Source organism: Somniosus microcephalus, chromosome 33 (assembly GCF_052327205.1).
Source record: "Somniosus microcephalus isolate GS21.2 chromosome 33, FLI_Smic_1.0, whole genome shotgun sequence".
Taxonomy (NCBI): Eukaryota; Metazoa; Chordata; class Chondrichthyes; order Squaliformes; family Somniosidae; genus Somniosus; species Somniosus microcephalus.
Genome location: NC_141019.1, coordinates 518,502 through 543,990, shown reverse-complemented (window position 1 = coordinate 543,990; position 25,489 = coordinate 518,502).

The following is a 25,489-nucleotide window of genomic DNA, read 5'->3' as shown; positions in this document are numbered from 1 at the left end:
TTTGGAGTGTTTTGAGTGTGTGTTTTGAAGTGTGAATTTTGAAATGTGTTTTGGACAGTTTTGGAATGATTGTTTGGGAGTGTTTTGGAGAATGTTTTGGCGTGTGTGTTTTGGAGTGAGTGTTTTGGAGTGTGTTTTGTAGTGTGTTTTGGAGTGAATTTTTTGGAGTGTGTTTTGGAGTGTGTGTTTTGGAGTGAGCGTTTTGGTGTGTTTTTGAGTGTGTTTTTGACTGTGTTTTGGGGTGTGAATTTTGGAGTGTGTTTTGGAGTGTGAATTTTGGAGTTTGTGTTTTGGAGTCTGTTTTGGAGTGTGAATTTTGGAGTGTTTTGCAGCGAGTGTTTTGGAGTGTGTGATTTTGAGTGAGTGATTTGGAGTTTATGTTTTGGAGTGCGTTTTGGAGCGTGTGTTTTGGAGTGAGAATTTTGGAGTGAGTGTTTTGGAGTGAATGTTTTGGAGTATTTTGGAGTGATTGTTTTGGAGTGAGTCTTTTGGAGTGTATTGGACTGTGTTTTTGGAGTGTGCATTTTGGAGTGTGAATTTTGGAATGTGTGTTTTAAAGTTAGTGGTTTGGAGTGTTTGTTTTGGAGTATTTTGGAGTGTTTTGGAGTGTGTGTTTTGGAGTGAGTGTTTTGGAGTGTATGTTTTGGAGTGTGTGTTTTGGAGTGTGTGCTTTGGAGTGTGTGTTTTGGAGTAAGTATTTTGGAGCGTGTGTTTTGGAGTCAGTGTTTTGGAGTGTTTTGGTGTGTGTGGTTTTGAGTGTGTGTTTTTGAGTGTGTGTTTTGGAGTGTGAATTTTTGGCGTGTGTGTTTTGGAGTGCTAATTTTGGAGTGAGTGTTTTGGAGTGAGTGTTTTGGAGTGTGAATTTTGGAGTGTTTTGGAGCGAGTATTTTGGCGTGTGTGCTTTGGAGTGAGTGTTTTGGAGTGTGTTTTGGAGTGAGTGTTTTGGAGTGTGTCTTTTTCAGTGTGTGTTTTGGTGTGTGAATTTTGGAGTGTGAATTTTGGAGTGTCTTGGAGCGACGGCTCTGGAGTGTGTTTTGGAGTATGCATTTTGCAATGTTTTGGAATGTGTTTTGGAGTGTGTATTTTTGAGTGAATGTTTTGCAGTGACCGTTTTGAGTGAGTGTTTTGGAGTGTATGTTTTGGAGTGAGTGTTTTGGAGTGTTTGTTTTGGAGTGTTTTGGAGTGTGTGTTTTGGAGTGAGTGTTTTGGAGTGAGTGTTTTGGAGTGAATGTTTTGGAGTGTGTTTTGGAGTGTGTTTTGCATTGAATGTTTTGGAGTGAGTGTTTTGGAGTGAATGTTTTGGAGTGTGTTTTCGAGTGTGTTTTGGAGTGAATTTTTTGGAGTGTGTTTTGGAGCGTGTGTTTTGGAGTGAGTGTTTTGGTGTGTTTCTGACTCTGTTTTGGGGTGTGAATTCTGGAGTGTGTATTTTGGAGTATGTATTTTGGAGTGACTGTTTTGGTGTGAGTGTTTTGGAATGTTCTGGAGTGAGTGTTTTGGTGTATTTTGGAGTGAGTGTTTTGAAGTGAGTGTTTGGGAGTGTTTTGGAGAGTTTTGGAGTGTGTTTTGGAGTGTGTTTTGGATTGAATGTTTTGGAGTGAGTATTTTGGAGTGAATGTTTTGGAGTATTTTGGAGTGATTGTTTTGGAGTGAGTCTTTTGGAGTGCTTTGGACTGTGTTTTTGGAGTGTGAATTTTGGAGTGTGAATTTTGGAATGTGTGTTTTGGAGTTAGTGGCTTAGAGTATTTGTTTTGGAGTGTTTTGCAGTGTGTGTTTTGGAGTGTATTTTGGAGTTAGTGTTTTGGTGTGTTTTGGAGTGTGTTTTTGACTGTGTTTTGGAGTGTGAATTTTGGAGTGTGTTTTGGAGTGTGTGTTTTGGAGTGAGAATTTTGGAGTGAGTGTTTTGGAATGTTCTTCAGCATCTGTTTGGGAATAAATTGGGAATAATTTGATTGAATTTTTTGAGGGGGTGACTAGGTGTGTGGATGAGGGTAACGCAGTGGATGTGGTATACATGGATTTCAGTAAGGCCTTCGATAAAGTCCCGCACAGGAGACTGGTCAAGAAGGTAAGAGCCCATGGAATCCAGGGTGCCTTGGCACATTGGATACAAAACTGGCTTAGTGGCAGAAGGCAGAGGGTGATGGTCGAAGGTTGTTTTTGTGACTGGAAACCTGTGGCCAGTGGGGTACCACAGGGATCGGTGCTGGGTCCCTTGCTGTTTGTGGTCTACATTAATGACTTGGATATGAATGTAAAGGGTATGATCAGTAAATTCGCGGATGATACTAAAATTGGTAGGGTGGTAAATAGCGAGGAGGGTAGCCTCAGTCTGCAGAACGATATAGATGGGTTGGTCAGATGGGCGGAACAGTGGCAAATGGAATTTAACCCGGAAAAGTGCGAGGTGATGCACTTTGGGGGGTCTAACAAGGCAAGGGAATACACAATGAAGGGAAAGACCCTAGGCAAGACGGAGGGTCAGAGGGATCTGGGTGTGCAGGTACACAGATCCCTGAAGGCGGCGGAACAGGTGGATAAGGTGGTAAAAAAGGCATATGGGATACTTGCCTTCATTAGCCGAGGCATAGAATATAAGAGCAAGGAGGTTATGATGGAGCTGTATAAAACACTGGTTAGGCCACAGCTGGAATACTGTGTGCAGTTCTGGTCGCCACACTACAGGAAAGATGTGATCGCGTTAGAGAGGGTGCAGAGGAGGTTCACCAGGATGTTACCAGGGCTGGAGCGCTTCAGCTATGAAGAGAGACTGGGCAGATTGGGTTTGTTTTCCTTGGAGCAGAGGAGGCTGAGGGGGGACATGATTGAGGTGTACAAAATTGTGAGGGGCATAGATAGGATGGATGCTGAGGAGCTTTTCCCCTTAGTAGAGGGGTCAATAACTAGGGGGCATAGATTCAAGGTAAAGGGTGGGAGGTTTAGAGGGGATTTGAGAAAGAACTTTTTCACCCAGAGGGTGGTTGGAGTCTGGAACTCACTGCCTGAAAGGGTTGTGGAGGCAGAAACCCTCACAACATTTAAGAAGCATTTGGATGAGCATTTGAAATGCCATAGCATACAAGGCTACGGGCCAAATGCTGGAATATGGGATTAGATTAGACAGGGCTTGATGGCCGGCATGGACACGATGGGCCGAAGGGCCTCTATCCGTGCTGTATTACTCTATGACTCTATGACTCTAAATGTTTTGGAGTGTTTTGAGTGTGTGTTTTGAAGTGTGAATTTTGAAATGTGTTTTGGACAGTTTTGGAATGATTGTTTGGGAGTGTTTTGGAGAATGTTTTGGAGTGTGTGTTTTGGAGTGAGTGTTTTGGAGTGAGTGTTTTGGAGTGTGTTTTGTAGTGTGTTTTGGAGTGAATTTTTTGGAGTGTGTTTTGGAGCGTGTGTTTTGGAGTGAGCGTTTTGGTGTGTTTTTGAGTGTGTTTTTGACTGTGTTTTGGGGTGTGAATTTTGGAGTGTGTTTTGGAGTTTGAATTTTGGAGTTTGTGTTTTGGAGTCTGTTTTGGAGTGTGAATTTTGGAGTGTTTTGGAGCGAGTGTTTTGGAGTGTGTGATTTTGAGTGAGTGATTTGGAGTTTATGTTTTGGAGTGCGTTTTGGAGCGTGTGTTTTGGAGTGAGAATTTTGGAGTGAGTGTTTTGGAGTGAATGTTTTGGAGTATTTTGGAGTGATTGTTTTGGAGTGAGTCTTTTGGAGTGTATTGGACTGTGTTTTTGGAGTGTGCATTTTGGAATGTGAATTTTGGAATGTGTGTTTTGGAGTTAGTGGTTTGGAGTGTTTGTTTTGGAGTATTTTGGAGTGTTTTGGAGTGTGTGTTTTGGAGTGTGTGTTTTGGAGTGTGTGCTTTGGAGTGTGTGTTTTGGAGTGTGTTTTGGAGCGTGTGTTTTGGAGTCATTGTTTTGGAGTGTTTTGGTGTGTGTGGTTTTGAGTGTGTATTTTTGAGTGTGTGTTTTGGAGTGTGAATTTTTGGCGTGTGTGTTTTGGAGTGCTAATTTTGGACTGAGTGTTTTGGCGTGAGTGTTTTGGAGTATGAATTTTGGAGTGTTTTGGAGCAAGTATTTTGGCGTGTGTGCTTTGGAGTGAGTGTTTTGGAGTATGTTTTGGAGTGAGTGTTTTGGAGTGTGTGTTTTTCAGTGTGTGTTTTGGTGTGTGAATTTTGGAGTGTGTGTTTTGGAGTGAGTGTTTTGGAGTGTGAATTTTGGAGTGTCTTGGAGCGACTGCTCTGGAGTGTGTTTTGGAGTATGCATTTTGCAATGTTTTGGAATGTGTTTTGGAGTGTGTATTTTTGAGTGAATGTTTTGCAGTGAGTGTTTTGAGTGAGTGTTTTGGAGTGTATGTTTTGGAGTGAGTGTTTTGGAGTGTTTGTTTTGGAGTGTTTTGGAGTGTGTGTTTTGGAGTGAGTGTTTTGGAGTGAGTGTTTTGGAGTGAGTTTTTTGGAGTGAATGTTTTGGAGTGTGTTTTGGAGTGTGTTTTGCATTGAATGTTTTGGAGTGAGTGTTTTGGAGTGAATGTTTTGGAGTGTGTTTTGGAGTGTGTTTTGGAGTGAATTTTTTGGAGTCTGTTTTGGAGCGTGTGTTTTGGTGTGAGTGTTTTGGTGTGTTTTTGACTCTGTTTTGGGGTGTGAATTTTGGAGTGTGTATTTTGGAGTATGTATTTTGGAGTGAGTGTTTTGGTGTGAGTGTTTTGGAATGTTCTGGAGTGAGTGTTTTGGTGTATTTTGGAGTGAGTGTTTTGAAGTGTGTGTTTGGGAGTGTTTTGGAGAGTTTTGGAGTGTGTTTTGGAGTGTGTTTTGGATTGAATGTTTTGGAGTGAGCGTTTTGGAATGAATGTTTTGGAGTATTTTGGAGTGATTGTTTTGGAGTGAGTCTTTTGGAGTGTTTTGGACTGTGTTTTTGGAGTGTGAATTTTGGAGTGTGAATTTTGGAATGTGTGTTTTGGAGTTAGTGGCTTAGAGTGTTTGTTTTGGAGTGTTTTGCAGTGTGTGTTTTGGAGTGTTTTGGAGTGTATTTTGGAGTTAGTGTTTTGGTGTGTTTTGGTGTGTGTTTTTGACTGTGTTTTGGAGTGTGAATTTTGGAGTGAGTGTTTTGGAGTGTGTGTTTTGGAGTGAGAATTTTGGAGTGAGTGTTTTGGAATGTTCTTCAGCATCTGTTTGGGAATAAATGTTTTGGAGTGTTTTGAGTGTGTGTTTTGGAGTGTGAATTTTGAAATGTGTTTTGGACAGTTTTGGAATGATTGTTTGGGAGTGTTTTGGCGTGTGTGTTTTGGAGTGAGTGTTTTGGAGTGAGTGTTTTGGAGTGTGTTTTGTAGTGTGTTTTGGAGTGAATTTTTTGGAGTGTGTTTTGGAGTGTGTGTTTTGGAGTGAGCGTTTTGGTGTGTTTTTGAGTGTGTTTTTGACTGTGTTTTGGGGTGTGAATTTTGGAGTGTGTTTTGGAGTGTGAATTTTGGAGTTTGTGTTTTGGAGTCTGTTTTGGAGTGTGAATTTTGGAGTGTTTTGCAGCGAGTGTTTTGGAGTGTGTGATTTTGAGTGAGTGATTTGGAGTTTATGTTTTGGAGTGCGTTTTGGAGCGTGTGTTTTGGAGTGAGAATTTTGGAGTGAGTGTTTTGGAGTGAATGTTTTGGAGTATTTTGGAGTGATTGTTTTGGAGTGAGTCTTTTGGAGTGTATTGGACTGTGTTTTTGGAGTGTGCATTTTGGAGTGTGAATTTTGGAATGTGTGTTTTGGAGTTAGTGGTTTGGAGTGTTTGTTTTGGAGTGTTTTGGAGTGTGTGTTTTGGAGTGAGTGTTTTGGAGTGTGTATTTTGGAGTGTATGTTTTGGAGTGTGTGTTTTGGAGTGTGTGCTTTGGAGTGTGTGTTTTGGAGTAAGTGTTTTGGAGCGTGTGTTTTGGAGTCAGTGTTTTGGATTGAATGTTTTGGAGTGAGCGTTTTGGAATGAATGTTTTGGAGTATTTTGGAGTGATTGTTTTGGAGTGAGTCTTTTGGAGTGTTTTGGACTGTGTTTTTGGAGTGTGAATTTTGGAGTGTGAATTTTGGAATGTGTGTTTTGGAGTTAGTGGCTTAGAGTGTTTGTTTTGGAGTGTTTTGCAGTGTGTGTTTTGGAGTGTTTTGGAGTGTATTTTGGAGTTAGTGTTTTGGTGTGTTTTGGAGTGTGTTTTTGACTGTGTTTTGGAGTGTGAATTTTGGAGTGTGTTTTGGAGTGTGTGTTTTGGAGTGAGAATTTTGGAGTGAGTGTTTTGGAATGTTCTTCAGCATCTGTTTGGGAATAAATGTTTTGGAGTGTTTTGAGTGTGTGTTTTGGAGTGTGAATTTTGAAATGTGTTTTGGACAGTTTTGGAATGATTGTTTGGGAGTGTTTTGGAGAATGTTTTGGAGTGAGTGTTTCGGAGTGAGTGTTTTGGAGTGTGTTTTGTAGTGTGTTTTGGAGTGAATTTTTTGGAGTGTGTTTTGGAGTGTGTGTTTTGGAGTGTGTTTTGCAGTGAGTGTTTTGGAGTGAGTATTTTGGACTGACTGTTTTGGAGTGTGTGTTTTGGAGTGTGTTTTGGAGTGTTTTTGAGTTTGTGTTTTGGAGTGTGAATCTTGAAATGTGTTTTGGAATGATTTCGAGTGTGTATTTTGGAGTGAGAAATTTGGAGTGAGTGTTTTGGAGTGTGTTTTGGAGTGTGTGTTTTGGAGTGAGAATTTTGGAGTGTGTTTTGGAGAGTGTTTTGGAGTGTGTTTTGGAGTGAGTGTTTATGAGTGAGTGTTTGGGAGTGTTTTGGAGTGTGTGTTTTGGAGTGTGTGTTTTGGAGTGAGTGTTTTGGAGTGAGTGGTTTGGAGACTGTTTTGGAGTTTGTTTGAAGTGTGTTTTTTGTAGTTTATGTTTCGGAGTGTATTTTGGAGTGATTGTTTTGGAGTGTATTTGCGTGTGTGTTTTGGAGTGTGAATTTTGAAATATGTGTTTTGGAGTGTGTTTTGGAGTGAGTGTTTGGGAGTGTTTTCGAGAGTTTTGGAGTGTGTTTTGGAGTGTGTTTTGGACTTAATGTTTTGGAGTGAGTGTTTTGCAGTGAATGTTTTGGAGTATTTTGGAGTATTTGATTTGGAGTGTGTCTTTTGGAGTGTATTGCACTGCGTTTTTGGAGTGTGAATTTTAGAGTGTGAATTTTGGAATGTGTGTTTTGGAGTTAGTGTTTTGGCGTGTTTGTTTTGGAGTATTTTGGAGTGTTTTGGAGTGTGTGTTTTGGAGTGAGTGTTTTGGAGTGTGCTTTGGAGTGTGTGTTTTGAGGTGAGAATTTTGGAGTGTGCGTTTTGAAATGTTCTGGAGCATCTGTTTTGGAGTGTGCTTTGGAGTGTTTTTGAGTGTGTTTTTTCGAGTATGAATTTGAAATGTGTTTTGGAAAGATTTCGGGTGTGTGTTTTGGAGTGTGTTTTGGATTGTTTTTGAGTGTATTTTTTGAATGTGTTTTGGAGTATGAATTTTGGAATGTGTGTTTTGGAGTGTGTGTTTTGGAGTGTTTTGGAGTGTGCTTTGGAGTGTGTTTTGGAATTAATGTTTTGGAGTGAGTGTTTTGGAGTGAATGTTTTGGAGTATTTTGGAGTGATTGATTTGGAGTGAGTCTTTTGGAGTGTATTGCACTGCGTTTTTGGAGTGTGAATTTTGGAGTGTGAATTTTGGAATGTGTGTTTTGGAGTTAGTGTTTTGGCGTGTTTGTTTTGGAGTACTTTGGAGTGTTTTGGAGTGAGTGTTTTGGAGTGAGTGTTTTGGAGTGTATGTTTCGGAGTATGAATTTTGAAATGTGTTTTGTAGAGTTTTGGAGTGAGTGTTTTGGAGTTTGTTTTGGAAATTTCAGGAGTGAGTGTTTCGGTGTATTGTGGAGTGAGTGTTTTGGAGTGAGTATTTTGGACTGACTGTTTTGCAGTTTGTTATTTGGAGTGTGTTTTGGAGTGAATGTTCTGGAGTATTTTGGAGTGATTGATTTGGAGTGTATTGCACTGCGTTTTTGGAGTGTGAATTTTGGAATGTGTGTTTTAGAGTTAGTGTTTTGGCGTGTTTGTTTTGGAGTATTTTGGAGTGTTTTGGAGTGAGTGTTTTGGAGTGTGTGTTTTGGAGTGAGTGTTTTGGAGTGTGTGTTTTGGAGTGAGAATTTTGGAGTGTGCGTTTTGGAATGTTCTGGAGCATCTGTTTTGCAGTGTGTTTTGAAGTGTTTTTGAGTGTGTATTTTCGGGTATGAATTTTGACGTGTTTTGGAAAGATTTCGAGTGTGTGTTTTGGAGTGTGTTTTGGATTGTTTTTGAGTGTATTTTTTGACTGTGTTCTGGAGTGTGAATTTTGGAGTGTGTGTTTTGGAGTGTGTGTTTTGCAGTGTGTATTTTGGAGAGTGTGTTTTGGAGTATGAATTTTGAAATGTGTTTTGTCGAGTTTTGGAGTGTGTTTTGGAGTGTATTGGAGTGAGTTTTGGAATTTTCAGGCGTGAGTGTTTCGGTGTATTTTGAAGTGTGTGTTTTGGAGTGAGTGTTTTGGAGTGAGTTTTTTGGAGTGTATGTTTTGGAGTGTGTTTTGCAGTGAGTGTTTGGGAGTGTTTTCGAGAGTTTTGGAGTGTGTTTTGGAATTAATGTTTTGGAGCGAGTGTTTTGGAGTGAATGTTTTGGAGTATTTTGGAGTGATTGATTTGGAGTGAGTCTTTTGGAGTGTATTGCACTGCGTTTTTGGAGTGTGAATTTTGGAGTGTGAATTTTGGAATGTGTGTTTTGGAGTTAGTGTTTTGGCGTGTTTGTTTTGGAATATTTTGGAGTGCTTTGGAGTGAGTGTTTTGGAGTGTGTGTTTTGGAGTGAGTGTTTTGGAGTGAGAATTTTGGAGTGTGCGTTTTGGAATGTTCTGGAGCATCTGTTTTGGAGTGTGTTTTGGAGTGTTTTGGATTATGTGCTTTGGAGTATGAATTTTGAAATGTGTTTTGTAGAGTTTTGGAGTCTGTTTTGGAGTGTGTTTTGGAATTTTCAGGCATGAGTGTTTCGGTTTATTTTGAAGTGAGTGTTTTGGAGTGTATGTTTCGGAGTATGAATTGCGAAATGTGTTTTGTAGAGTTTTGGAGTGAGTGTTTTGGAGTGTATGTTTCGGAGTATGAATTTTGAAATGTGTTTTGTAGAGTTTTGGAGTGAGTGTTTTGGAGTGTTTTGTAGTGTGCTTTGGAAATTTTAGGAGTGAGTGTTTCGGTGTATTTTGTAGTGAGTGTTTTGGAGTGAGTATTTTCGACTGACTGTTTTGGAGTGTGTGTTTTGGAGTGTGTTTTGGAGTGTGTGTTTGGGAGTGTTTTCGAGAGTTTTGGAGTGTGTTTTGGAATTAATGTTTTGGAGTGAGTGTTTTCGAGTGAATGTTTTGGAGTATTTTGGAGTGATTGATTTGGAGTGAGTCTTTTGGAGTGTATTGCACTGCGTTTTTGGAGTGTGAATTTTGGAGTGTGAATTTTGGAATGTGTGTTTTGGAGTTCCTGTTTTGGCGTGTTTGTTTTGGAGTGTTTTGGAGTGTTTGTTTTGGAGTGTGTGTTTTGGAGTGAGTGTTTTGGAGTGTGTGTTTTGGAGTTAGAATTTTGGAGTGTGCGTTTTGGAATGTTCTGGAGCATCTGTTTTGGAGTGTGTTTTGGAGTGTTTTTGAGTGTGTTTTTTCGAGTATGAATTTTGACGTGTTTTGGAAAGATCTCGAGTGTGTGTTTTGGAGTGTGTTTTGGATTGTTTTTGAGTGTATTTTTTGAATGTGTTTTGGAGTGTGTATTTAGGAGTGTGTGTTTTGGAATGTGTGTTTTGGAGTATGAATTTTGAAATGTGTTTTGTAGAGTTTTGGAGTGTGTTCTGGAGTGTTTTGGAGTGTGTTTTGGAATTTTCAGGCGTGAGTGTTTCGGTGCATTTTGGATTGAGTGTATTGGAGTGAGTGTTTTGGAGTGTATGTTTTGGAGTGTGTGTTTCGGAGCGTGTCTTTTGGAGTGTGAGTTTAGGAGTGTGTTTTGGAGTGTGTGTGGTTTGGAGTCAGAATTTTGGAGTGAGTGTTTTGGAGAGTGTTTTGGAGTGTGTTTTGGAGTGAGTGTTTATGAGTGAGTGTTTGGGAGTGTTTTGGAGTGAGTGTTTTAGAGTGTTTTGGAGTGAGTGTTTTGGAGTGAGTGTTTTGGAGTGTGTGTTTTGAGGTGAGAATTTTGGAGTGTGCGTTTTGGAATGTTCTGGAGCATCTGTTTTGGAGTGTGTTTTGGAGTGTTTGTTTTGGAGTGTTTGTTTTGGAGTATTTTGGAGTGTTTTGGAGTGTGTGTTTTGGAGTGAGTGTTTTGGAGTGAGTGTTTTGGAGTGAGTTTTTTGGAGTGAATGTTTTGGAGTGTGTTTTGGAGTGTGTTTTGCATTGAATGTTTTGGAGTGAGTGTTTTGGAGTGAATGTTTTGGAGTGTGTTTTCGAGTGTGTTTTGGAGTGAATTTTTTGGAGTGTGTTTTGGAGCGTGTGTTTTGGTGTGAGTGTTTTGGTCTGTTTCTGACTCTGTTTTGGGGTGTGAATTCTGGAGTGTGTATTTTGGAGTATGTATTTTGGAGTGACTGTTTTGGTGTGAGTGTTTTGGAATGTTCTGGAGTGAGTGTTTTGGTGTATTTTGGAGTGAGTGTTTTGAAGTGAGTGTTTGGGAGTGTTTTGGAGAGTTTTGGAGTGTGTTTTGGAGTGTGTTTTGGATTGAATGTTTTGGAGTGAGTATTTTGGAGTGAATGTTTTGGAGTATTTTGGAGTGATTGTTTTGGAGTGAGTCTTTTGGAGTGCTTTGGACTGTGTTTTTGGAGTGTGAATTTTGGAGTGTGAATTTTGGAATGTGTGTTTTGGAGTTAGTGGCTTAGAGTGTTTGTTTTGGAGTGTTTTGCAGTGTGTGTTTTGGAGTGTTTTGGAGTGTATTTTGGAGTTAGTGTTTTGGTGTGTTTTGGAGTGTGTTTTTGACTGTGTTTTGGAGTGTGAATTTTGGAGTGTGTTTTGGAGTGTGTGTTTTGGAGTGAGAATTTTGGAGTGAGTGTTTTGGAGAGTGTTTTGGAGTGTGTTTTGGAGTGAGTGTTTATGAGTGAGTGTTTGGGAGTGTTTTGGAGTGAGTGTTTTAGAGTGTTTTGGAGTGAGTGTTTTGGAGTGAGTGTTTTGGAGTGTGTGTTTTGAGGTGAGAATTTTGGAGTGTGCGTTTTGGAATGTTCTGGAGCATCTGTTTTGGAGTGTGTTTTGGAGTGTTTGTTTTGGAGTGTTTGTTTTGGAGTATTTTGGAGTGTTTTGGAGTGTGTGTTTCGGAGTGAGTGTTTTGGAGTGAGTGTTTTGGAGTGAGTTTTTTGGAGTGAATGTTTTGGAGTGTGTTTTGGAGTGTGTTTTGCATTGAATGTTTTGGAGTGAGTGTTTTGGAGTGAATGTTTTGGAGTGTGTTTTCGAGTGTGTTTTGGAGTGAATTTTTTGGAGTGTGTTTTGGAGCGTGTGTTTTGGTGTGAGTGTTTTGGTCTGTTTCTGACTCTGTTTTGGGGTGTGAATTCTGGAGTGTGTATTTTGGAGTATGTATTTTGGAGTGACTGTTTTGGTGTGAGTGTTTTGGAATGTTCTGGAGTGAGTGTTTTGGTGTATTTTGGAGTGAGTGTTTTGAAGTGAGTGTTTGGGAGTGTTTTGGAGAGTTTTGGAGTGTGTTTTGGATTGAATGTTTTGGAGTGAGTATTTTGGAGTGAATGTTTTGGAGTATTTTGGAGTGATTGTTTTGGAGTGAGTCTTTTGGAGTGCTTTGGACTGTGTTTTTGGAGTGTGAATTTTGGAGTGTGAATTTTGGAATGTGTGTTTTGGAGTTAGTGGCTTAGAGTGTTTGTTTTGGAGTGTTTTGCAGTGTGTGTTTTGGAGTGTTTTGGAGTGTATTTTGGAGTTAGTGTTTTGGTGTGTTTTGGAGTGTGTTTTTGACTGTGTTTTGGAGTGTGAATTTTGGAGAGTGTTTTGGAGTGTGTGTTTTGGAGTGAGAATTTTGGAGTGAGTGTTTTGGAATGTTCTTCAGCATCTGTTTGGGAATAAATGTTTTGGAGTGTTTTGAGTGTGTGTTTTGAAGTGTGAATTTTGAAATGTGTTTTGGACAGTTTTGGAATGATTGTTTGGGAGTGTTTTGGAGTGTGTGTTTTGGAGTGAGTGTTTTGTAGTGTGTTTTGGAGTGAATTTTTTGGAGTGTGTTTTGGAGCGTGTGTTTTGGAGTGAGCGTTTTGGTGTGTTTTTGAGTGTGTTTTTGACTGTGTTTTGGGGTGTGAATTTTGGAGTGTGTTTTGGAGTGTGAATTTTGGAGTGTTTTGGAGCGAGTGTTTTGGAGTGTGTGATTTTGAGTGAGTGATTTGGAGTTTATGTTTTGGAGTGCGTTTTGGAGCGTGTGTTTTGGAGTGAGAATTTTGGAGTGAGTGTTTTGGAGTGAATGTTTTGGAGTATTTTGGAGTGACTGTTTTGGAGTGAGTCTTTTGGAGTGTATTGGACTGTGTTTTTGGAGTGTGCATTTTGGAATGTGAATTTTGGAATGTGTGTTTTGGAGTTAGTGGTTTGGAGTGTTTGTTTTGGAGTATTTTGGAGTGTTTTGGAGTGTGTGTTTTGGAGTGTGTGTTTTGGAGTGTGTGCTTTGGAGTGTGTGTTTTGGAGTAAGTGTTTTGGAGCGTGTGTTTTGGAGTCATTGTTTTGGAGTGTTTTGGTGTGTGTGGTTTTGAGTGTGTATTTTTGAGTGTGTGTTTTGGAGTGTGAATTTTTGGCGTGTGTGTTTTGGAGTGCTAATTTTGGAGTGAGTGTTTTGGAGTGAGTGTTTTGGAGTATGAATTTTGGAGTGTTTTGGAGCGAGTATTTTGGCGTGTGTGCTTTGGAGTGAGTGTTTTGGAGTGTGTTTTGGAGTGAGTGTTTTGGAGTGTGTGTTTTTCAGTGTGTGTTTTGGTGTGTGAATTTTGGAGTGTGTGTTTTGGAGTGAGTGTTTTGGAGTGTGAATTTTGGAGTGTCTTGGAGCGACTGCTCTGGAGTGTGTTTTGGAGTATGCATTTTGCAATGTTTTGGAATGTGTTTTGGAGTGTGTATTTTTGAGTGAATGTTTTGCAGTGAGTGTTTTGAGTGAGTGTTTTGGAGTGTATGTTTTGGAGTGAGTGTTTTGGAGTGTTTGTTTTGGAGTGTTTTGGAGTGTGTGTTTTGGAGTGAGTGTTTTGGAGTGAGTGTTTTGGAGTGAATGTTTTGGAGTGTGTTTTGGAGTGTGTTTTGCATTGAATGTTTTGGAGTGAGTGTTTTGGAGTGAATGTTTTGGAGTGTGTTTTCGAGTGTGTTTTGGAGTGAATTTTTTGGAGTGTGTTTTGGAGCGTGTGTTTTGGTGTGAGTGTTTTGGTGTGTTTCTGACTCTGTTTTGGGGTGTGAATTCTGGAGTGTGTATTTTGGAGTATGTATTTTGGAGTGACTGTTTTGGTGTGAGTGTTTTGGAATGTTCTGGAGTGAGTGTTTTGGTGTATTTTGGAGTGAGTGTTTTGAAGTGAGTGTTCGGGAGTGTTTTGTCGAGTTTTGGAGTGTGTTTTGGAGTGTATTGGAGTGAGTTTTGGAATTTTCAGGCGTGAGTGTTTCGGTGTATTTTGAAGTGTGTGTTTTGGAGTGAGTGTTTTGGAGTGAGTTTTTTGGAGTGTATGTTTTGGAGTGTGTTTTGCAGTGAGTGTTTGGGAGTGTTTTCGAGAGTTTTGGAGTGTGTTTTGGAATTAATGTTTTGGAGCGAGTGTTTTGGAGTGAATGTTTTGGAGTATTTTGGAGTGATTGATTTGGAGTGAGTCTTTTGGAGTGTATTGCACTGCGTTTTTGGAGTGTGAATTTTGGAGTGTGAATTTTGGAATGTGTGTTTTGGAGTTAGTGTTTTGGCGTGTTTGTTTTGGAATATTTTGGAGTGCTTTGGAGTGAGTGTTTTGGAGTGTGTGTTTTGGAGTGAGTGTTTTGGAGTGAGAATTTTGGAGTGTGCGTTTTGGAATGTTCTGGAGCATCTGTTTTGGAGTGTGTTTTGGAGTGTTTTGGATTATGTGCTTTGGAGTATGAATTTTGAAATGTGTTTTGTAGAGTTTTGGAGTCTGTTTTGGAGTGTGTTTTGGAATTTTCAGGCATGAGTGTTTCGGTTTATTTTGAAGTGTGTGCTTTGGAGTTTGTGTTTTGGAGTGAGTGTTTTGGAGTGTATGTTTCGGAGTATGAATTGCGAAATGTGTTTTGTAGAGTTTTGGAGTGAGTGTTTTGGAGTGTATGTTTCGGAGTATGAATTTTGAAATGTGTTTTGTAGAGTTTTGGAGTGAGTGTTTTGGAGTGTTTTGTAGTGTGCTTTGGAAATTTTAGGAGTGAGTGTTTCGGTGTATTTTGTAGTGAGTGTTTTGGAGTGAGTATTTTCGACTGACTGTTTTGGAGTGTGTGTTTTGGAGTGTGTTTTGGAGTGTGTGTTTGGGAGTGTTTTCGAGAGTTTTGGAGTGTGTTTTGGAATTAATGTTTTGGAGTGAGTGTTTTCGAGTGAATGTTTTGGAGTATTTTGGAGTGATTGATTTGGAGTGAGTCTTTTGGAGTGTATTGCACTGCGTTTTTGGAGTGTGAATTTTGGAGTGTGAATTTTGGAATGTGTGTTTTGGAGTTCCTGTTTTGGCGTGTTTGTTTTGGAGTGTTTTGGAGTGTTTGTTTTGGAGTGTGTGTTTTGGAGTGAGTGTTTTGGAGTGTGTGTTTTGGAGTTAGAATTTTGGAGTGTGCGTTTTGGAATGTTCTGGAGCATCTGTTTTGGAGTGTGTTTTGGAGTGTTTTTGAGTGTGTTTTTTCGAGTATGAATTTTGACGTGTTTTGGAAAGATCTCGAGTGTGTGTTTTGGAGTGTGTTTTGGATTGTTTTTGAGTGTATTTTTTGAATGTGTTTTGGAGTGTGTATTTAGGAGTGTGTGTTTTGGAATGTGTGTTTTGGAGTATGAATTTTGAAATGTGTTTTGTAGAGTTTTGGAGTGTGTTCTGGAGTGTTTTGGAGTGTGTTTTGGAATTTTCAGGCGTGAGTGTTTCGGTGCATTTTGGATTGAGTGTATTGGAGTGAGTGTTTTGGAGTGTATGTTTTGGAGTGTGTGTTTCGGAGCGTGTCTTTTGGAGTGTGAGTTTAGGAGTGTGTTTTGGAGTGTGTGTGGTTTGGAGTCAGAATTTTGGAGTGAGTGTTTTGGAGAGTGTTTTGGAGTGTGTTTTGGAGTGAGTGTTTATGAGTGAGTGTTTGGGAGTGTTTTGGAGTGAGTGTTTTAGAGTGTTTTGGAGTGAGTGTTTTGGAGTGAGTGTTTTGGAGTGTGTGTTTTGAGGTGAGAATTTTGGAGTGTGCGTTTTGGAATGTTCTGGAGCATCTGTTTTGGAGTGTGTTTTGGAGTGTTTGTTTTGGAGTGTTTGTTTTGGAGTATTTTGGAGTGTTTTGGAGTGTGTGTTTTGGAGTGAGTGTTTTGGAGTGAGTGTTTTGGAGTGAGTTTTTTGGAGTGAATGTTTTGGAGTGTGTTTTGGAGTGTGTTTTGCATTGAATGTTTTGGAGTGAGTGTTTTGGAGTGAATGTTTTGGAGTGTGTTTTCGAGTGTGTTTTGGAGTGAATTTTTTGGAGTGTGTTTTGGAGCGTGTGTTTTGGTGTGAGTGTTTTGGTCTGTTTCTGACTCTGTTTTGGGGTGTGAATTCTGGAGTGTGTATTTTGGAGTATGTATTTTGGAGTGACTGTTTTGGTGTGAGTGTTTTGGAATGTTCTGGAGTGAGTGTTTTGGTGTATTTTGGAGTGAGTGTTTTGAAGTGAGTGTTTGGGAGTGTTTTGGAGAGTTTTGGAGTGTGTTTTGGAGTGTGTTTTGGATTGAATGTTTTGGAGTGAGTATTTTGGAGTGAATGTTTTGGAGTATTTTGGAGTGATTGTTTTGGAGTGAGTCTTTTGGAGTGCTTTGGACTGTGTTTTTGGAGTGTGAATTTTGGAGTGTGAATTTTGGAATGTGTGTTTTGGAGTTAGTGGCTTAGAGTGTTTGTTTTGGAGTGTTTTGCAGTGTGTGTTTTGGAGTGTTTTGGAGTGTATTTTGGAGTTAGTGTTTTGGTGTGTTTTGGAGTGTGTTTTTGACTGTGTTTTGGAGTGTGAATTTTGGAGTGTGTTTTGGAGTGTGTGTTTTGGAGTGAGAATTTTGGAGTGAGTGTTTTGGAGAGTGTTTTGGAGTGTGTTTTGGAGTGAGTGTTTATGAGTGAGTGTTTGGGAGTGTTTTGGAGTGAGTGTTTTAGAGTGTTTTGGAGTGAGTGTTTTGGAGTGAGTGTTTTGGAGTGTGTGTTTTGAGGTGAGAATTTTGGAGTGTGCGTTTTGGAATGTTCTGGAGCATCTGTTTTGGAGTGTGTTTTGGAGTGTTTGTTTTGGAGTGTTTGTTTTGGAGTATTTTGGAGTGTTTTGGAGTGTGTGTTTCGGAGTGAGTGTTTTGGAGTGAGTGTTTTGGAGTGAGTTTTTTGGAGTGAATGTTTTGGAGTGTGTTTTGGAGTGTGTTTTGCATTGAATGTTTTGGAGTGAGTGTTTTGGAGTGAATGTTTTGGAGTGTGTTTTCGAGTGTGTTTTGGAGTGAATTTTTTGGAGTGTGTTTTGGAGCGTGTGTTTTGGTGTGAGTGTTTTGGTCTGTTTCTGACTCTGTTTTGGGGTGTGAATTCTGGAGTGTGTATTTTGGAGTATGTATTTTGGAGTGACTGTTTTGGTGTGAGTGTTTTGGAATGTTCTGGAGTGAGTGTTTTGGTGTATTTTGGAGTGAGTGTTTTGAAGTGAGTGTTTGGGAGTGTTTTGGAGAGTTTTGGAGTGTGTTTTGGATTGAATGTTTTGGAGTGAGTATTTTGGAGTGAATGTTTTGGAGTATTTTGGAGTGATTGTTTTGGAGTGAGTCTTTTGGAGTGCTTTGGACTGTGTTTTTGGAGTGTGAATTTTGGAGTGTGAATTTTGGAATGTGTGTTTTGGAGTTAGTGGCTTAGAGTGTTTGTTTTGGAGTGTTTTGCAGTGTGTGTTTTGGAGTGTTTTGGAGTGTATTTTGGAGTTAGTGTTTTGGTGTGTTTTGGAGTGTGTTTTTGACTGTGTTTTGGAGTGTGAATTTTGGAGAGTGTTTTGGAGTGTGTGTTTTGGAGTGAGAATTTTGGAGTGAGTGTTTTGGAATGTTCTTCAGCATCTGTTTGGGAATAAATGTTTTGGAGTGTTTTGAGTGTGTGTTTTGAAGTGTGAATTTTGAAATGTGTTTTGGACAGTTTTGGAATGATTGTTTGGGAGTGTTTTGGAGTGTGTGTTTTGGAGTGAGTGTTTTGTAGTGTGTTTTGGAGTGAATTTTTTGGAGTGTGTTTTGGAGCGTGTGTTTTGGAGTGAGCGTTTTGGTGTGTTTTTGAGTGTGTTTTTGACTGTGTTTTGGGGTGTGAATTTTGGAGTGTGTTTTGGAGTGTGAATTTTGGAGTGTTTTGGAGCGAGTGTTTTGGAGTGTGTGATTTTGAGTGAGTGATTTGGAGTTTATGTTTTGGAGTGCGTTTTGGAGCGTGTGTTTTGGAGTGAGAATTTTGGAGTGAGTGTTTTGGAGTGAATGTTTTGGAGTATTTTGGAGTGACTGTTTTGGAGTGAGTCTTTTGGAGTGTATTGGACTGTGTTTTTGGAGTGTGCATTTTGGAATGTGAATTTTGGAATGTGTGTTTTGGAGTTAGTGGTTTGGAGTGTTTGTTTTGGAGTATTTTGGAGTGTTTTGGAGTGTGTGTTTTGGAGTGTGTGTTTTGGAGTGTGTGCTTTGGAGTGTGTGTTTTGGAGTAAGTGTTTTGGAGCGTGTGTTTTGGAGTCATTGTTTTGGAGTGTTTTGGTGTGTGTGGTTTTGAGTGTGTATTTTTGAGTGTGTGTTTTGGAGTGTGAATTTTTGGCGTGTGTGTTTTGGAGTGCTAATTTTGGAGTGAGTGTTTTGGAGTGAGTGTTTTGGAGTATGAATTTTGGAGTGTTTTGGAGCGAGTATTTTGGCGTGTGTGCTTTGGAGTGAGTGTTTTGGAGTGTGTTTTGGAGTGAGTGTTTTGGAGTGTGTGTTTTTCAGTGTGTGTTTTGGTGTGTGAATTTTGGAGTGTGTGTTTTGGAGTGAGTGTTTTGGAGTGTGAATTTTGGAGTGTCTTGGAGCGACTGCTCTGGAGTGTGTTTTGGAGTATGCATTTTGCAATGTTTTGGAATGTGTTTTGGAGTGTGTATTTTTGAGTGAATGTTTTGCAGTGAGTGTTTTGAGTGAGTGTTTTGGAGTGTATGTTTTGGAGTGAGTGTTTTGGAGTGTTTGTTTTGGAGTGTTTTGGAGTGTGTGTTTTGGAGTGAGTGTTTTGGAGTGAGTGTTTTGGAGTGAATGTTTTGGAGTGTGTTTTGGAGTGTGTTTTGCATTGAATGTTTTGGAGTGAGTGTTTTGGAGTGAATGTTTTGGAGTGTGTTTTCGAGTGTGTTTTGGAGTGAATTTTTTGGAGTGTGTTTTGGAGCGTGTGTTTTGGTGTGAGTGTTTTGGTGTGTTTCTGACTCTGTTTTGGGGTGTGAATTCTGGAGTGTGTATTTTGGAGTATGTATTTTGGAGTGACTGTTTTGGTGTGAGTGTTTTGGAATGTTCTGGAGTGAGTGTTTTGGTGTATTTTGGAGTGAGTGTTTTGAAGTGAGTGTTCGGGAGTGTTTTGGAGAGTTTTGGAGTGTGTTTTGGAGTGTGTTTTGGATTGAATGTTTTGGAGTGAGTATTTTGGAGTGAATGTTTTGGAGTATTTTGGAGTGATTGTTTTGGAGTGAGTCTTTTGGAGTGCTTTGGACTGTGTTTTTGGAGTGTGAATTTTGGAGTGTGAATTTTGGAATGTGTGTTTTGGAGTTAGTGGCTTAGAGTGTTTGTTTTGGAGTGTTTTGCAGTGTGTGTTTTGGAGTGTTTTGGAGTGTATTTTGGAGTTAGTGTTTTGGTGTGTTTTGGAGTGTGTTTTTGACTGTGTTTTGGAGTGTGAATTTTGGAGTGTGTTTTGGAGTGTGTGTTTTGGAGTGAGAATTTTGGAGTGAGTGTTTTGGAATGTTCTTCAGCATCTGTTTGGGAATAAATGTTTTGGAGTGTTTTGAGTGTGTGTTTTGAAGTGTGAATTTTGAAATGTGTTTTGGACAGTTTTGGAATGATTGTTTGGGAGTGTTTTGGAGAATGTTTTGGAGTGTGTGTTTTGGAGTGTGTGTTTTGGAGTGAGTGTTTTGGAGTGAGTGTTTTGGAGTGTGTTTTGTAGTGTGTTTTGGAGTGAATTTTTTGGAGTGTGTTTTGGAGCGTGTGTTTTGGAGTGAGCGTTTTGGTGTGTTTCTGAGTGTGTTTTTGACTGTGTTTTGGGGTGTGAATTTTGGAGTGTGTTTTGGAGTTTGAATTTTGGAGTTTGTGTTTTGGAGTCTGTTTTGGAGTGTGAATTTTGGAGTGTTTTGGAGCGAGTGTTTTGGAGTGTGTGATTTTGAGTGTGATTTGGAGTTTATGTTTTGGAGTGCGTTTTGGAGCGTGTGTTTTGGAGTGAGAATTTTCGAGTGAGTGTTTTGGATTGAATGTTTTGGAGTATTTTGGAGTGATTGTTTTGGAGTGAGTCTTTTGGAGTGTATTGGACTGTGTTTTTGGAGTGTGAATTTTGGAATGTGAATTTTGGAATGTGTGTTTTGGAGTTAGTGGTTTGGAGTGTTTGTTTTGGAGTATTTTGGAGTGTTTTGGAGTGTGTGTTTTGGAGTGTATGTTTTGGAGTAAGTGTTTTGGAGCGTGTGTTTTGGAGTCATTGTTTTGGAGTGTTTTGGTGTGTGTGGTTTTGAGTGTGTATTTTTGAGTGTGTGTTTTGGAGTGTGAATTTTTGGCGTGTGTGTTTTGGAGTGCTAATTTTGGAGTGAGTGTTTTGGAGTGAGTGTTTTGGAGTATGAATTTTGGAGTGTTTTGGAGCGAGTATTTTGGCGTGTGTGCTTTGGAGTGAGTGTTTTGGAGTGTGTTTTGGAGTGTGTGTTTTTCAGTGTGTGTTTTGGTGTGTGAATTTTGGAGTGTGTGTTTTGGAGTGAGTGTTTTGGAGTGTGAATTTTGGAGTGTCTTGGAGCGACTGCTCTGGAGTGTGTTTTGGAGTATGCATTTTGCAATGTTTTGGAATGTGTTTTGGAGTGTGTATTTTTGAGTGAATGTTTTGCAGTGAGTGTTTTGAGTGAATGTTTTGGAGTGTATGTTTTGGAGTGATTGTTTTGGAGTGTTTGTTTTGGAGTGTTTTGGAGTGTGTGTTTTGGAGTGAGTGTTTTGGAGTGAGTGTTTTGGAGTGAGTGTTTTGGAGTGAATGTTTTGGAGTGTGTTTTGGAGTGTGTTTTGCATTGAATGTTTTGGAGTGAGTGTTTTGGAGTGAATGTTTTGGAGTGTGTTATCGAGTGTGTTTTGGAGTGAATTTTTTGGAGTGTGTTTTGGAGCGTGTGTTTTGGTGTGAGTGTTTTGGTGTGTTTCTGACTCTGTTTTGGGGTGTGAATTTTGGAGTGTGTATTTTGGAGTATGTATTTTGGAGTGAGTGTTTTGGTGTGAGTGTTTTGGAATGTTCTGGAGTGAGTGTTTTGGTGTATTTTGAAGTGAGTGTTTTGAAGTGAGTGTTTGGGAGTGTTTTGGAGAGTTTTCGAGTGTGTTTTGGAGTGTGTTTTGGATTGAATGTTTTGGAGTGAGTATTTTGGAGTGAATGTTTTGGAGTATTTTGGAGTGATTGTTTTGGAGTGAGTCTTTTGGAGTGTTTTGGACTGTGTTTTTGGAGTGTGAATTTTGGAGTGTGAATTTTGGAATGTGTGTTTTGGAGTTAGTGGCTTAGAGTGTTTGTTTTGGAGTATTTTGGAGTGTTTTGGAGTGTGTGTTATGGAGTGTTTTGGAGTGTGTTTTGGAGTGAGTGTTTTGGTGTGTTTTTGAGTGTGTTTGTGACTGTGTTTTGGAGTGTGAATTTTGGAGTGAGTGTTTTGGAGTGTGTGTTTTGGAGTGAGAATTTTGGAGTGAGTGTTTTGGAGTGTTTTTGAGTGTGTTTTTGACTGTGTTTTGGAGTGTGAATTTTGGAGTGAGTCTTTTGGAGTGTTTTGGACTGTGTTTTTGGAGTGTGAATTTTGGAATGTGTGTTTTGGAGTTAGTGGCTTAGAGTGTTTGTTTTGGAGTATTTTGGAGTGTTTTGGAGTGTGTGTTATGGAGTGTTTTGGAGTGTGTTTTGGAGTGAGTGTTTTGGTGTGTTTTTGAGTGTGTTTTTGACTGTGTTTTGGAGTGTGAATTTTGGAGTGAGTGTTTTGGAGTGTGTGTTTTGGAGTGAGAATTTTGGAGTGAGTGTTTTGGAATGTTCTTCAGCATCTGTTTGGGAATGAGTGTTTTGGAGTGTTTTGAGTGTGTGTTTTGGAGTGTGAATTTTGAAATCTGTTTTGGACAGTTTTGGAATGATTGTTTGGGAGTGTTTTGGAGAATGTTTTGGAGTGTGTGTTTTGGAGTGAATTTTTTGGAGTGTGTTTTGGAGCGTGTGTTTTGGAGTGAGTGTTTTGGATTGTGAATTTTGGAGTGTCTTGGAGCGACTGCTCTGGAGTGTGTTTTGGAGTATGCATTTTGCAATGTTTTGGAATGTGTTTTGGAGTGTGTATTTTTGAGTGAATGTTTTGCAGTGACCGTTTTGAGTGAGTGTTTTGGAGTGTTTGTTTTGGAGTGAGTGTTTTGGAGTGTTTGTTTTGGAGTATTTTGGAGTGTTTTGGAGTGTGTGTTTTGGAGTGAGTGTTTTGGAGTGAGTTTTTTGGAGTGAATGTTTTGGAGTGTTTTTTGGAGTGTGTTTTGCATTGAATGTTTTGGAGTGAGTGTTTTGGAGTGAATGTTTTGGAGTGTGTTTTGGAGTGTGTTTTGGAGTGAATTTTTTGGAGTCTGTTTTGGAGCGTGTGTTTTGGTGTGAGTGTTTTGGTGTGTTTTTGACTCTGTTTTGGGGTGTGAATTTTGGAGTGTGTATTTTGGAGTATGTATTTTGGAGTGTGTTTTGGTGTGAGTATTTTGGAATGTTCTGGAGTGAGTGTTTTGGTGTATTTTGGAGTGAGTGTTTTGAAGTGTGTGTTTGGGAGTGTTTTGGAGAGTTTTGGAGTGTGTTTTGGAGTGTGTTTTGGATTGAATGTTTTGGAGTGAGCGTTTTGGAATGAATGTTTTGGAGTATTTTGGAGTGATTGTTTTGGAGTGAGTCTTTTGGAGTGTTTTGGACTGTGTTTTTGGAGTGTGAATTTTGGAGTGTGAATTTTGGAATGTGTGTTTTGGAGTTAGTGGCTTAGAGTGTTTGTTTTGGAGTGTTTTGCAGTGTGTGTTTTGGAGTGTTTTGGAGTGTATTTTGGAGTTAGTGTTTTGGTGTGTTTTGGTGTGTGTTTTTGACTGTGTTTTGGAGTGTGAATTTTGGAGTGAGTGTTTTGGAGTGTGTGTTTTGGAGTGAGAATTTTGGAGTGAGTGTTTTGGAATGTTCTTCAGCATCTGTTTGGGAATAAATGTTTTGGAGTGTTTTGAGTGTGTGTTTTGGAGTGTGAATTTTGAAATGTGTTTTGGACAGTTTTGGAATGATTGTTTGGGAGTGTTTTGGAGAATGTTTTGGCGTGTGTGTTTTGGAGTGAGTGTTTTGGAGTGAGTGTTTTGGAGTGTGTTTTGTAGTGTGTTTTGGAGTGAATTTTTTGGAGTGTGTTTTGGAGTGTGTGTTTTGGAGTGAGCGTTTTGGTGTGTTTTTGAGTGTGTTTTTGACTGTGTTTTGGGGTGTGAATTTTGGAGTGTGTTTTGGAGTGTGAATTTTGGAGTTTGTGTTTTGGAGTCTGTTTTGGAGTGTGAATTTTGGAGTGTTTTGCAGCGAGTGTTTTGGAGTGTGTGATTTTGAGTGAGTGATTTGGAGTTTATGTTTTGGAGTGCGTTTTGGAGCGTGTGTTTTGGAGTGAGAATTTTGGAGTGAGTGTTTTGGAGTGAATGTTTTGGAGTATTTTGGAGTGATTGTTTTGGAGTGAGTCTTTTGGAGTGTATTGGACTGTGTTTTTGGAGTTTGCATTTTGGAGTGTGAATTTTGGAATGTGTGTTTTGGAGTTAGTGGTTTGGAGTGTTTGTTTTGGAGTATTTTGGAGTGTTTTGGAGTGTGTGTTTTGGAGTGAGTGTTTTGGAGTGTATGTTTTGGAGTGTGTGTTTTGGAGTGTGTGCTTTGGAGTGTGTGTTTTGGAGTAAGTGTTTTGGAGCGTGTGTTTTGGAGTCAGTGTTTTGGAGTGTTTTGGTGTGTGTGGTTTTGAGTGTGTGTTTTTGAGTGTGTGTTTTGGAGTGTGAATTTTTGGCGTGTGTGTTTTGGAGTGCTAATTTTGGAGTGAGTGTTTTGGAGTGAGTGTTTTGGAGTGTGAATTTTGGAGTGTTTTGGAGCGAGTATTTTGGCGTGTGTGCTTTGGAGTGAGTGTTTTGGAGTGTGTTTTGGAGTGTGTTTTGGAGTGTGTCTTTTTCAGTGTGTGTTTTGGTGTGTGAATTTTGGAGTGTGTGTTTTGGAGTGAGGGTTTTGGAGTGTGAATTTTGGAGTGTCTTGGAGCGACGGCTCTGGAGTGTGTTTTGGAGTATGCATTTTGCAATGATTTGGAATGTGTTTTGGAGTGTGTATTTTTGAGTGAATGTTTTGCAGTGACCGTTTTGAGTGAGTGTTTTGGAGTGTATGTTTTGGAGTGAGTGTTTTGGAGTGTTTGTTTTGGAGTGTTTTGGAGTGTGTGTTTTGGAGTGAGTGTTTTGGAGTGAATGTTTTGGAGTGTGTTTTGGAGTGTGTTTTGCATTGAATGTTTTGGAGTGAGTGTTTTGGAGTGAATGTTTTGGAGTGTGTTTTCGAGTGTGTTTTGGAGTGAATTTTTTGGAGTGTGTTTTGGAGCGTGTGTTTTGGAGTGAGTGTTTTGGTGTGTTTCTGACTCTGTTTTGGGGTGTGAATTCTGGAGTGTGTATTTTGGAGTATGTATTTTGGAGTGACTGTTTTGGTGTGTGTTTTGGAATGTTCTGGAGTGAGTGTTTTGGTGTATTTTGGAGTGAGTGTTTTGAAGTGAGTGTTTGGGAGTGTTTTGGAGAGTTTTGGAGTGTGTTTTGGAGTGTGTTTTGGATTGAATGTTTTGGAGTGAGTATTTTGGAGTGAATGTTTTGGAGTATTTTGGAGTGATTGTTTTGGAGTGAGTCTTTTGGAGTGCTTTGGACTGTGTTTTTGGAGTGTGAATTTTGGAGTGTGAATTTTGGAATGTGTGTTTTGGAGTTAGTGGCTTAGAGTATTTGTTTTGGACTGTTTTGCAGTGTGTGTTTTGGAGTGTATTTTGGAGTTAGTGTTTTGGTGTGTTTTGGAGTGTGTTTTTGACTGTGTTTTGGAGTGTGAATTTTGGAGTGTGTTTTGGAGTGTGTGTTTTGGAGTGAGACTTTTGGAGTGAGTGTTTTGGAATGTTCTTCAGCATTTGTTTGGGAATAAATGTTTTGGAGTGTTTTGAGTGTGTGTTTTGAAGTGTGAATTTTGAAATGTGTTTTGGACAGTTTTGGAATGATTGTTTGGGAGTGTTTTGGAGAATGTTTTGGAGTGTGTGTTTTGGAGTGAGTGTTTTGGAGTGAGTGTTTTGGAGTGTGTTTTGTAGTGTGTTTTGGAGTGAATTTTTTGGAGTGTGTTTTGGAGCGTGTGTTTTGGAGTGAGCGTTTTGGTGTGTTTTGGGGTGTGAATTTTGGAGTGTGTTTTGGAGTTTGAATTTTGGAGTTTGTGTTTTGGAGTCTGTTTTGGAGTGTGAATTTTGGAGTGTTTTGGAGCGAGTGTTTTGGAGTGTGTGATTTTGAGTGAGTGATTTGGAGTTTATGTTTTGGAGTGCGTTTTGGAGCGTGTGTTTTGGAGTGAGTGTTTTGGAGTGAATGTTTTGGAGTATTTTGGAGTGATTGTTTTGGAGTGAGTCTTTTGGAGTGTATTGGACTGTGTTTTTGGAGTGTGCATTTTGGAATGTGAATTTTGGAATGTGTGTTTTGGAGTTAGTGGTTTGGAGTGTTTGTTTTGGAGTATTTTGGAGTGTTTTGGAGTGTGTGTTTTGGAGTGTGTGTTTTGGAGTGTGTGCTTTGGAGTGTGTGTTTTGGAGTAAGTGTTTTGGAGCGTGTGTTTTGGAGTCATTGTTTTGGAGTGTTTTGGTGTGTGTGGTTTTGAGTGTGTATTTTTGAGTGTGTGTTTTGGAGTGTGAATTTTTGGCGTGTGTGTTTTGGAGTGCTAATTTTGGAGTGAGTGTTTTGGCGTGAGTGTTTTGGAGTATGAATTTTGGAGTGTTTTGGAGCAAGTATTTTGGCGTGTGTGCTTTGGAGTGAGTGTTTTGGAGTATGTTTTGGAGTGAGTGTTTTGGAGTGTGTGTTTTTCAGTGTGTGTTTTGGTGTGTGAATTTTGGAGTGTGTGTTTTGGAGTGAGTGTTTTGGAGTGTGAATTTTGGAGTGTCTTGGAGCGACTGCTCTGGAGTGTGTTTTGGAGTATGCATTTTGCAATGTTTTGGAATGTGTTTTGGAGTGTGTATTTTTGAGTGAAAGTT